We start from the raw sequence: 11,234 nt of genomic DNA, 5'->3' as shown, positions 1-11,234 counted from the left end.
CATTTGATTCTCCTTGAGCCTTCAAGGGGGTTCCGACTATTTGATGTTTCGGACCCTGGATAAAACTTAGGCTGTGGAGAAATTTGATCCTCCTTGACCTTTCAAAGGGGGGTCCGACTTTCAAACTAGGTGAAAGTGTTGGACCATGTTGTTATTGAACAAGACCTTGCAAAATCAAACATTGCTAAATAACGATCATATTATATGCTTCAAGTAATTGCAACTATAGAGTTTGAAAAAAATTCTAAAACTCAAAAGAAAAGAAGAACATAGGTTCTTCCTTATTGTCTATTAGCCCCTTGCAAGGGGTTGTTCAGATATAAAACCTTTTGAGGTGATCTCCATTCCAGGGTCTTTTTAAGATTTTTCCCTCAGAGTTTTCAAGTTCGTAAGTGCCAGGCTTGATGATGCGGATAATTTTGAACAGACCATCCCAGTTGGCCCCTAGCTTTCACTTTTCAGTGATCTTGCCAGTTTCTTCTATTTTTCTGAGGATATAGTCATGAAGTTGCAGTTGTTTGGGCTTGACCATTCTGTTGAACTAGCGGGTCATCTTTTGCTTCTGTGCTAATGAACGTAAGTGTTGGGTTCGATGGATGCTTAAAGCGGAATTTCAGGAAACACTTCCCTAACATCTATCTCAGGATCATAAACATAATCAGACATATGAATCATATAAAAGGATTAGTCTATATTACCTTTGTAGCGTGAAATCCACGAAATTAACGCGATAAGATAATATGGAGAGCCTCAAACGTTGCTCCTCTATTCAGTCTACCAGAATCAATTGAATACCAACGTTTGCTAGAACGGAAGAGTATTGTTTCTCTTGCTTTTACTGGTTTTTGTTTCTGTGTGTGTGTATGAATAATTGAGAGTGAGAGTTTAAATTAAAAATATCATTAACACTCACACCCCCATTATCCCCACTTCTCCACTACTAGCATTATATCCTCATATAATACTAGTAACCTAGGTCAAAAGAAACCGATTCTTTTGTTAACCTAATTGGATCGCAAGCCCATACTCCTAATGGGCCCGAGTTATTTATCGTTCAATTGATTCTTTTGTAAGACCTTATAGGATTAATTATATTAGTTGTGGTCCAATTATTATTGACCCACCAATTATATTTATTCTCTAGCAAGCAAATATAATTACTAATAATAATTAACTTTATTATCTTCATAAATATCCTATATATTTATATTTAGTAATTGTCGGAAATGTCTACGGACATATTCCTTCAATCTCCCACTTGTCCGAAGACAATTGCACAATTATAAATTCCTTAAGCCACTTAATGTGAAATTTGACAACACAGTGTTATTTCTCAAATTATGTTTCTTGATCTCTGAGTTCGAATTGTTCAACTAAGGATTAACCATTTAATCTTATTCCGCATGGCCATGCAATTTTCAATTCTCGCTCATCAAGAGGCCTACACACCAATCCTATCACATAGGAGGACTTATTCATTCTTGTATGACCATAACTCCCACTCAATTCTTAGCCCACCTGATCACTGCCTTTATAGCCTCCTTTTACAGCACGACGTTTAACAGCGTCAAGGTTAAACTAATTATTTCGTAGTGATTAAGACATACTCATGTCTAAGGAATCCACTAAATATAAGGATTCGATTCTGCCCTTTCGAATCAGATTAGGTCAAGTCTCAATGCATCAGGTATGCATCCATGTAATCGATTAAACATCTCTATGTTTCCATAGCCCATGGAACCGAGCTATCAATTAATTACATGCTAATCTTTAATAAACCACTTATGTCCAATTTAGTGATTTAGATTAGGGACATTATATAAATTGTGATTTCAGTTCACTTATAGGGTTCCATTATTGAAACGTTTCCAATAATCCTATTGAAAACACAAATTATATGGACATTTTATTTAATACTAAACCAAGCAATTAAATAAGAAACAAACTATTTATATTATTGATAAACATTCCAAACATATGGTAAACATAATTCTTTATAATTGTAAACATGAAGTAAACAACCTAAAGACATTCTCCTATATGCTTAAGCCCCATGGACCTAGTATGACACTCATGCTTCGGCTGAGGGAGTGGTTTAGTCAACGGATCTGCTATGTTATCCGTGGTATCAACTCTACTTATTATTACATCCTGTCTTCTAACAATTTCTCGAATAAGATGGAATTTTCTTTCAACATGTTTAGATTTTTGGTGAGATCTAGGTTCCTTGGATTGAGCAATAGCACCTTCGTTATCACAATACAACTTGATGCCATTCTCAATGCTAGGAACTACACCCAGTTCACTAATGAACTTTTTAATCCAAACAACCTCTTTTGCTGCTTCAGCTGCTGCTATGTACTCAACCTCTGTTGTAGAATTTGCAACTGAACTTTGCTTGGAGCTCTTCCAGCTCACAGCTCCTCCATTCAGACAAAATATGAAACCAGATTGGGATCGGAAGTCATCTTTGTCAGTTTGGAAGCTTGCATCAGTGCATCCAGTGACAAACAACTCATTAGCTCCGCCATATACCAGAAATTTATCCTTCGTCCTTCTTAAGTACTTGAGGATATTTTTCGCTGCTATCCAGTGTGCATCTCCTGGATTGGACTGGTATCTGCTGCACATACTCAAAGCAAATGCAACATCTGGTCGAGTACATATCATAGCGTACATGATTGATCCTATTGCAGAAGCATAAGGAACATTATTCATACGCTTGAACTCTTCTGAACTCGATGGGCACATAGTCTTGCAAAGTTTAATGCCATGTTGCATAGGAATAAACCCTCTTTTGGAGCTTTCCATTTTGAACTTTGTGAGAATCTTATCTATGTAAGTCTCTTGATTTAGTCCAATAAGTCTCCTCGATCTATCCCTATAGATCTTTATTCCCAGTATGTACTCAGCCTCTCCCAGGTCTTTCATGGAGAAATGACTTTTAAGCCATTGCTTGACCGACTCAAGTATGTTTTTGTCATTTCCAATGAGGAGTATGTCATCTACATACAGGACCAGAAAAGTGATATTACTCCCACTTAACTTCTTGTATACACAAGATTCCTCTTCATTTCTGAGAAAGCCAAATTCTTTGACTGCCTCATCAAATCTAAGGTTCCAACTCCTTGATGCTTGCTTCAATCCATAAATGGATCTCTTAAGCTTGCATACTTTCCTTGGATTTTTCGGATCTTCAAAACCTTGTGGTTGTGTCAAGTACACATCCTCTTTTAAGAACCCATTCAAAAAGGCAGTTTTGACGTCCATTTGCCATATTTCAAAGTCATGAAAGGCAGCTATCGCAAGGATTATCCTAATGGATTTTAGCATGGCTACTGGAGAAAAAGTTTCATCATAGTCTATACCATGAATTTGTTTGAACCCTTTTGCTACCAACCTTGCTTTGAAAACACTAATGTTTCCATCCTTGTCTGTTTTCAGTTTGAAAATCCATTTGCATCCAATGGGTTTTACCCCATCAGGCAAATCAACCAAGTCCCAAACTTGATTTTCAGACATGGAATCCATTTCAGATTTCATGGCTTCAAGCCATTTTTCGGAGTCAGGACTCTCCAAAGCATCTTTGTGACTAGTAGGCTCTTCTGATTCTAACATGGTTATTTCAGAGTTTTCTGTCAAAAGGAAATCAATATATCTTCTTGACGGAATTATTGTCCTACTAGACTTACGTAGGGGAACAACAAGAAAAGTTTCTGCCTCATTAGGTAGAGTGACTTCGCGTGGATTTTCTCCACTTGGGGCGGTAGGAGGTAAGTGTGTTGAATGCATTTCCTCCTGGGCATTATCATGCTGGGGCGCCTCTGATGAGGTGTTAACCTTATCCATTTGTTGCTCATCTCGAACTTCTTCGAGATATACATTACTCCCACTTGTTTTTCTAGAAATAAATTCCTGTTCTAGAAAAACACCATTGCGAGCAACAAATACTTTGTTTTCGCTTTGGTTGTAGAAGTAGTATCCCTTTGTCTTTTTTGGGTAACCCACAAAAAGACATTTGTCAGATTTAGGTGTTAGTTTATCAGATATTAAACGTTTTACATAAGCTTCGCAACCCCAAATCCTTAGAAAAGACAACTTCGGAACTTTTCCCGTCCACATCTCATATGGTGTCTTTTCCACTGCTTTGGTAGGTGCTCTATTAAGTGTGAATGCAGCTGTATCCAATGCAAATCCCCAAAATGAAATAGGAAGATCAGCAAGACTCATCACTGATCGAACCATATCTAATAGAGTTCGATTCCTCCTCTCAGTGACGCCATTTAATTGTGGTGTTCCTGGTGGAGTCAATTGTGAGAGTATGCCTCGATTTTTCAAATGATCATCAAACTCGTGAGACAAGTATTCACCACCACGATCGGATCGTAATGCTTTTATTTTCTTCCCAAGTTGGTTCTCTACTTCATTTTGAAATTCCTTGAACTTTTCAAAGGACTCCGACTTATTTCTCATGAAGTAAACATATCCATATCTGCTTACATCATCAGTAAAGGTTATAAAGTAGCTGTAACCACCCCGAGCCATGGTGCTCATAGGTCCACATACATCAGTATGTATGAGAGCTAAGAGGTCATTGGCCCTTTCACTTGTACCTGTGAAAGGTGACTTTGTTTTTTCCCATCAAACAAAACTCGCAAACACCAAATGATTCAAAATCAAATGATTTTAGAATTCCATCTTTATGAAGTTTCTCTATGCGTTTTGAACTTATGTGGCCTAATCGACAATGCCATAGGTAAGTGGGGTTTGAATCATTTGTTTTACGTTTCTTGCTGTCTATGTTATAGATGTGAGTTTCTAAGTCTAGCACATACAACCCATTTAATAATTTAGCTGAAACATAGAACATATCATTTAAATATGCAGAACAACAATTATTCTTAATAGTAAATGAAAAACCTTCCGTGTCCAAAACCGGAATTAAAATAATGTTCTTGGTGATGGCAGGAACATAATAACAATTATTTAGTTCTAAAATTAAACCAGAGGGTAATGTTAAAATATAAACTCCAACAGCTAAAGCAGCAACTCTTGCTCCATTTCCGACTCGGAGATCCACCTCACCTTTGCTCAAGCTTCTACTTCTTTTTAGACCCTGCACATTACTAGTAATGTGAGACCCACAAGCAGTATCAAATACCCAAGAAGCCGAAGTCGCTAAATTAATTTCAATAACATATATACCTAAAGATAAAGCACCAGACTTTTTTTCTTCTAGATAGACGGGGCAGTTCCTCTTCCAATGGCCAATCTTGTGGCAGTGGTAGCACTCATGTAGTGCTGCTACTTTAGCCTTTGGAGTAGCCTTTGGTCTGGGAGAGGCATTAGTGGTAACTACCTTACCATTGCCATTCCATTTAGGAACCCCTTTCTTCTTGAACTTTTTATTCTTTCTGACCATGAACACATCTTTCAGTGCGGGTTCAGAAGGTAAGCTCCTTTCAGCCTGAATAAGCATACCATGCAATTCTGGCAAGGTTGCTTCCCCTCCTTGCATGTAAAAATTTAATCTGAAAGCATCAAAAGTTTCTGGCAAGGATCTGATCACAATATCAGTGGCCAGCTCTTTGGGATAAGGAAAACCCAACTTTTCCATGACTTGAAAATGCCCTATTAAGGCGAACACATGGGGTCCGACGGGTTTTCCCTTGCCCAGTTTGCATTCCAAAAGTTTACAATTAGCTTCAAATCTCTCTAATCGAGCATTCTTTTCGAACATTGTTCTAAGTTGCTGGATTATTGTGTAGGCATCAAGATTGTTAAAACGTTTTTGAAATCATGTTCCATGCAAGCAAGCATCAGACATGTTACTTGCACAGAATTGGCCTCGAGATTTTGCCTAGCTCTTTTCTCTGCAACTGTTGCAGTTTCTGGCAGGGGTTCAGGGAGTGGAGTGTCAAGAACACTTCCCTTCCTTCAGCTCTGAGAACAATTCTCACAGCCATTTCCCATTCAAGGAAGTTGTTTGCATTCAATTTGTCTTTTTCCAAGACACAGCGTAAGTTAAAAGCAGGAGTGTTGTTGTTAGTTGAACCAGACATGATTTCTACAACAATGTAATAAAGTAAAATTAATAGTCTATCAATAAGCAGTAATTAAACAAGTTTAATAATTTATTCAAAATTTTAAAATCCCCTTTTGAATAAATAACAACTAAGATCCTCTCCCACTACAATTAAACGAACTTTGGCCCTGCCTTTAACTATAGTAGTTAAGGTAACTAAACGTTTTACTAATTATAACTAATTATAATTCTTAGTAGATAGATTGATAATACTTGTTCAATCCTATCTCTTAGTTTCAAAATCCAAAACTTTATTTTTGATGATTTTGTTGAGTGAAACCAAACATGAACCTGTAAATTTTCAAAAAAAATTTACCCCATATCCCAAGAATTATGAGCAATACCTCGCTTTGGCAGAATGTATTATTCATTATCAAAGGCTTATAGGTGTTGTTTGGAAAAACAATAAAACTCAATATTATTTATGGGGATTCAAGTTAATTAACATGGTTAATATTAAGTGAACACATAGCATATTTAACCAATACATTAACTTATGCAAGCAAAGACCAAAATAAAATAAACGCTCAAAGCAAATAAAAGATGATCTAGTATGGCCCCTAAAAAAAAAACTTCATGAAGCTTCAATGAATCTCCATTGATCACCTTCCTTGAAACTCCTTTCATTTGTGATTACATACTTTGAATAATAAAAAAAAATTAACGATGCGCAGATCGTATTTAATTACATTCAAAACAAACGATTCGCAGATCGTATATACTTACATTCAAAACAAACGATTCGCAGATCGTATATACTTTCCTAATTTTATATATAAATTTTGTTTTGGGCCATACTAGTCATCACATGTCAAAATAATATCAAATATTATAAACAGCTTTAACTATACAATATATCAAACTAAATGGTCATAACAATTAGCATATAAAATATTCTTATGTTGAGTCAAACTTAACTAATTTAAGTAAGAAATTTTTAGGGAAAAAAAAACTGTTTAAAATTCAATTAAAACTCTATAAATAGTTATATGCACATTAAAAAAAAAAACAAAAAAAAATTCCAAAAAAAAACGAAGCCGCATACTCTTGAATAAGAGCAAAACCAAAGTCTGGAACCATCTTCATTATTTAAAAAAAAAAACTTCATCCTTCATGTTAATGGAAGAAGGAACACAGAGGCTCAGAACGGAACCCAGCAGCCGCCAGCAGCCGCCGGCAGCCGCCAGCAGCCCGCCTCCCTCCGGCCACTAAGCCACCATAGACAGCTCGTGGCCTGCGCATACATCCTGGTTTGTTTTCGGTTTTTCTGTTTTTTTTTTTTTTTTTTTTTTTTTTGATGAATTCGAACATATTCGAATTGATATACAATCTTTGTATAGAATTGCTACAAATTTTAGCGAAAACAAGTTTTTGCATTTAAATTTCAATTTAATTGAACAAATTTTGTGTTTTAACAATTAAAATTGAATTGGGGAAAAAATTAGGGTATAAGCATTTTCGATCCAAAACACTTGAATACCATTACGAGAAACACAATAACAATGAACAAATTTTGTGTTTCATTTCATTGTTTGGATTTCGTGAATAATCAAAGCCCCAAGACAATTAACACAAATATCGAATCTTCATAAAAAAAACTGAATTTTTTTTTTTTTTTTGTTTGATGAATTCGAACAAATTCGAATTGATATACAATATTTGGCATGAATGGCTTCAAATATCAGGAAAAACAAGTTTTTCGCATTTATATTTCAATCCAATTGAAATTCAATATTATGAATAACTTTCAGACAATTAACATAATATATCTTATTTTCATGAAAAAAAAAAAAAAAAACGGTTGTATTACTTTTCAGAGAAATATAGATCATATGAATATTATGAATTAGGCTTAGCTGATACCACTGTTGGGTTCGATGGATGCTTAAAGCGGAATTTCAGGAAACACTTCCCTAACATCTATCTCAGGATCATAAACATAATCAGACATATGAATCATATAAAAGGATTAGTCTATATTACCTTTGTAGCGTGAAATCCACGAAATTAACGCGATAAGATAATATGGAGAGCCTCAAACGTTGCTCCTCTATTCAGTCTACCAGAATCAATTGAATACCAACGTTTGCTAGAACGGAAGAGTATTGTTTCTCTTGCTTTTACTGGTTTTTGTTTCTGTGTGTGTGTATGAATAATTGAGAGTGAGAGTTTAAATTAAAAATATCATTAACACTCACACCCCCATTATCCCCACTTCTCCACTACTAGCATTATATCCTCATATAATACTAGTATCCTAGGTCAAAAGAAACCGATTCTTTTGTTAACCTAATTGGATCGCAAGCCCATACTCCTAATGGGCCCGAGTTATTTATCGTTCAATTGATTCTTTTGTAAGACCTTATAGGATTAATTATATTAGTTGTGGTCCAATTATTATTGACCCACCAATTATATTTATTCTCTAGCAAGCAAATATAATTACTAATAATAATTAACTTTATTATCTTCATAAATATCCTATATATTTATATTTAGTAATTGTCGGAAATGTCTACGGACATATTCCTTCAGTAAGAGTGCATTTCCTCTTGTCTTAGGAAGTAGGTCAAGATTGACCCTCTTCTCTGCATCATTTTCTTCATATGAGTAATAGGCGATCCTTGTAGTAGGGATGCCAATTTCAACAGGTAGGACGACTTTAGAACCATACACTAGAGAGAAGGGTGTATGTCCTGTTACGTCCTTCACTGTGGTTCGCTGACTCGACCTGTTGCTTCCTTCAAGGCAACTGCTCATCCAAAGTTCTTTTGGTTCCTTCAACTTTCTTATTGATACCAGATAGGATGATTTTGTTGCTGACTCGACCTCGCTATTTGTTTGTGGCCTTGACAAAGAACTCAATCTTATTTGAATTTTGAATGTGTCGCAGTATTCAATTGTGTTCTTACTTATAAATTGTCGACCATTATAAGTTATGATGATTCTGGGGATGCCATATCTCGTAATTATGTTGCGCTAAATAAATTGACATACCTGCTTGTCAGTGATGGTACTCAATGGCTCAACTTCCACGTACTAGGAGAAATAATCTACGGCCACAATTATGAACTTCCTCTGGCCTTTTGCAGGGGGGAAGGGTCCCAGTAGGTCTAGCCCTCATTTGTCAAAAGGGAGCACAGTTTGGATCGTGGACAGATAATTTGAAGGCTTCCTTGGAACTTCAACGAAAAATTGGCACTTTTGACAAGATTGACTTAAGATTCAACATCTTCTTTTTGAGTTGGCTAATAGTATCCACTTCTTATGGCTTTGTTGATGATTGTTCTGACACCTTGGTGAATGCCACATCCTCCATGGATTTCTCGGAGAATATTATTTTCATCTTCAAGAGTCACGCACTATAGCAGAGGATGAGTGAATGACTTTTTGTATAGTGTGCCTTCGTGGAATTCGAACCACTTTACTTTTTTCGAAAACAGGGGAACAAGTGCCGGATCATTAGGCAATATTCCGTGTCGAAAATACTTAATGAAGGGATCCATCCAAGTGTCGAATCTATCAACCATGATGACTGATTGGTTTATGCTTGGATTAGGTAAGATTTCCCATGTGATGTTGCGAGCTTTAGGACCATCGGCTGAACTAGCCAACTTGGCCAATGAGTCAGCCTGAGCATTTTCTGATCTGGGAATATGTGATATGCTGAATTGCTCTAGTTGCTCAACCATGGTTTTCACCTTTTGTAGGTACATTTTCATGCTATCATCTTTGGCTTCGAACTCGCCATTGACCTGACCCCATATCAATTGTGAGTCCGAATAGGTTGAGAGTATTCGAGCTCCAGAGTTGCAGCAAATGTTGATGCCTAAAAACAGTGCTTCATATTCCGCCTCATTATTTGAGGCCAGAAACTCGAAGCATACTGCGTCTTCTATCTTTACTCCAGCTGATGAAATGATTATGATGCCTGCTCCACTAGAGGTTCTGGTGGACGAGCCATCAACATATAGTTTTCACTCTTGGTTAGGATCATTTGGACCAATCAACTATTCTGGAGGATTGATTCTTCCCTTTTAAGATCTTTTCAAGGGTTGGCTTGTTCTAACTCGGATAGGGTGTGACTGAAAATATGGCTTCAGCTTTCGGCTAGCCATGACCACAACATTAGTGACCTTCTCGATTTCACTGTATCCACGATATGCATGACTGATGTAGTATATAGGGAATTGCTTTCCCTCTCTCTCGGCCAATAGTACGGCACTCAAAGAGTAATCGGAGATGACCACATAAAGGAATAAAACTTCCCTAGCAATTGGAGATACCAGTTTGGGGATATTGGCGAGATACTTCTTGAGCTGCTGGAAAGCTTCTTCTGCCTCGGGACTCCATTCGAAAGTCTGCTTCTTGAGAGTCTTGAAGAATGGTGAATACTTATCGGCAGACTTAGACATGAACCTTCCCAATGCAGCTACACAATTAGTCAGCTTTTGAACTTCTTTGACAGATTTGGGAGATTGCATGTCAAGGATGGCTTGAATTTTATCCGGATTGGCTTCGATGCTTCTTACATCGACGAGGAATCCTAAGCATTTTCCGCCAGCTACCCCGAAGACACATTTCTCTGGGTTAAGGCGCATAATTTTTTTTTTGAGGGTTGAGAATGTTTCTCGGAGATTATTGGCATGATTCTTCACTTCTTTGCTTTTTGTTATCATATCATCAACATAGACTTCCAAGTTTCTTCCAATTTGAGCATTGAATACTTTGTTTACCATTCTTTGATATGTTGCTTCTGCATTTTTTAGTCCGAAAGGCTTGACTCTATAACAATAAACTCTGAAGCTTGTGATGAAGGCTGTGCGTGATTGATCCTTTTTAGCTAGAGGGATTCGATGGTAGCCAGCATTCGCATCCATAAAACTGAGAAGGGCATGTCCAACAGTAGAATCGACTAGGCGATCTATTTTTGGAAGCGGATAATCGTCCTTGGGACACGCTTTGTTCAAGTCAGTGAAGTCAACACACATTCTCCATTTGCCATTGGGCTTTTTTACCAAGAAGACATTCAAGAGCCAATTAGAGTATTGACATTCTCGAATGAAGTTGGCTTTGAGAAGCTTTTGGAGTTCAACTTTAGCTGCTTTCACCCTTTCATTGCCTTAATTTCTCAGCTTTTGTTTGACGG

This window comes from Amaranthus tricolor, chromosome 6, assembly GCF_026212465.1.
Source record: "Amaranthus tricolor cultivar Red isolate AtriRed21 chromosome 6, ASM2621246v1, whole genome shotgun sequence".
Classification (NCBI taxonomy): Eukaryota; Viridiplantae; Streptophyta; class Magnoliopsida; order Caryophyllales; family Amaranthaceae; genus Amaranthus; species Amaranthus tricolor.
The sequence above is the reverse complement of the archived record's forward strand: the minus strand, read 5'-3'. Positions refer to the sequence as shown.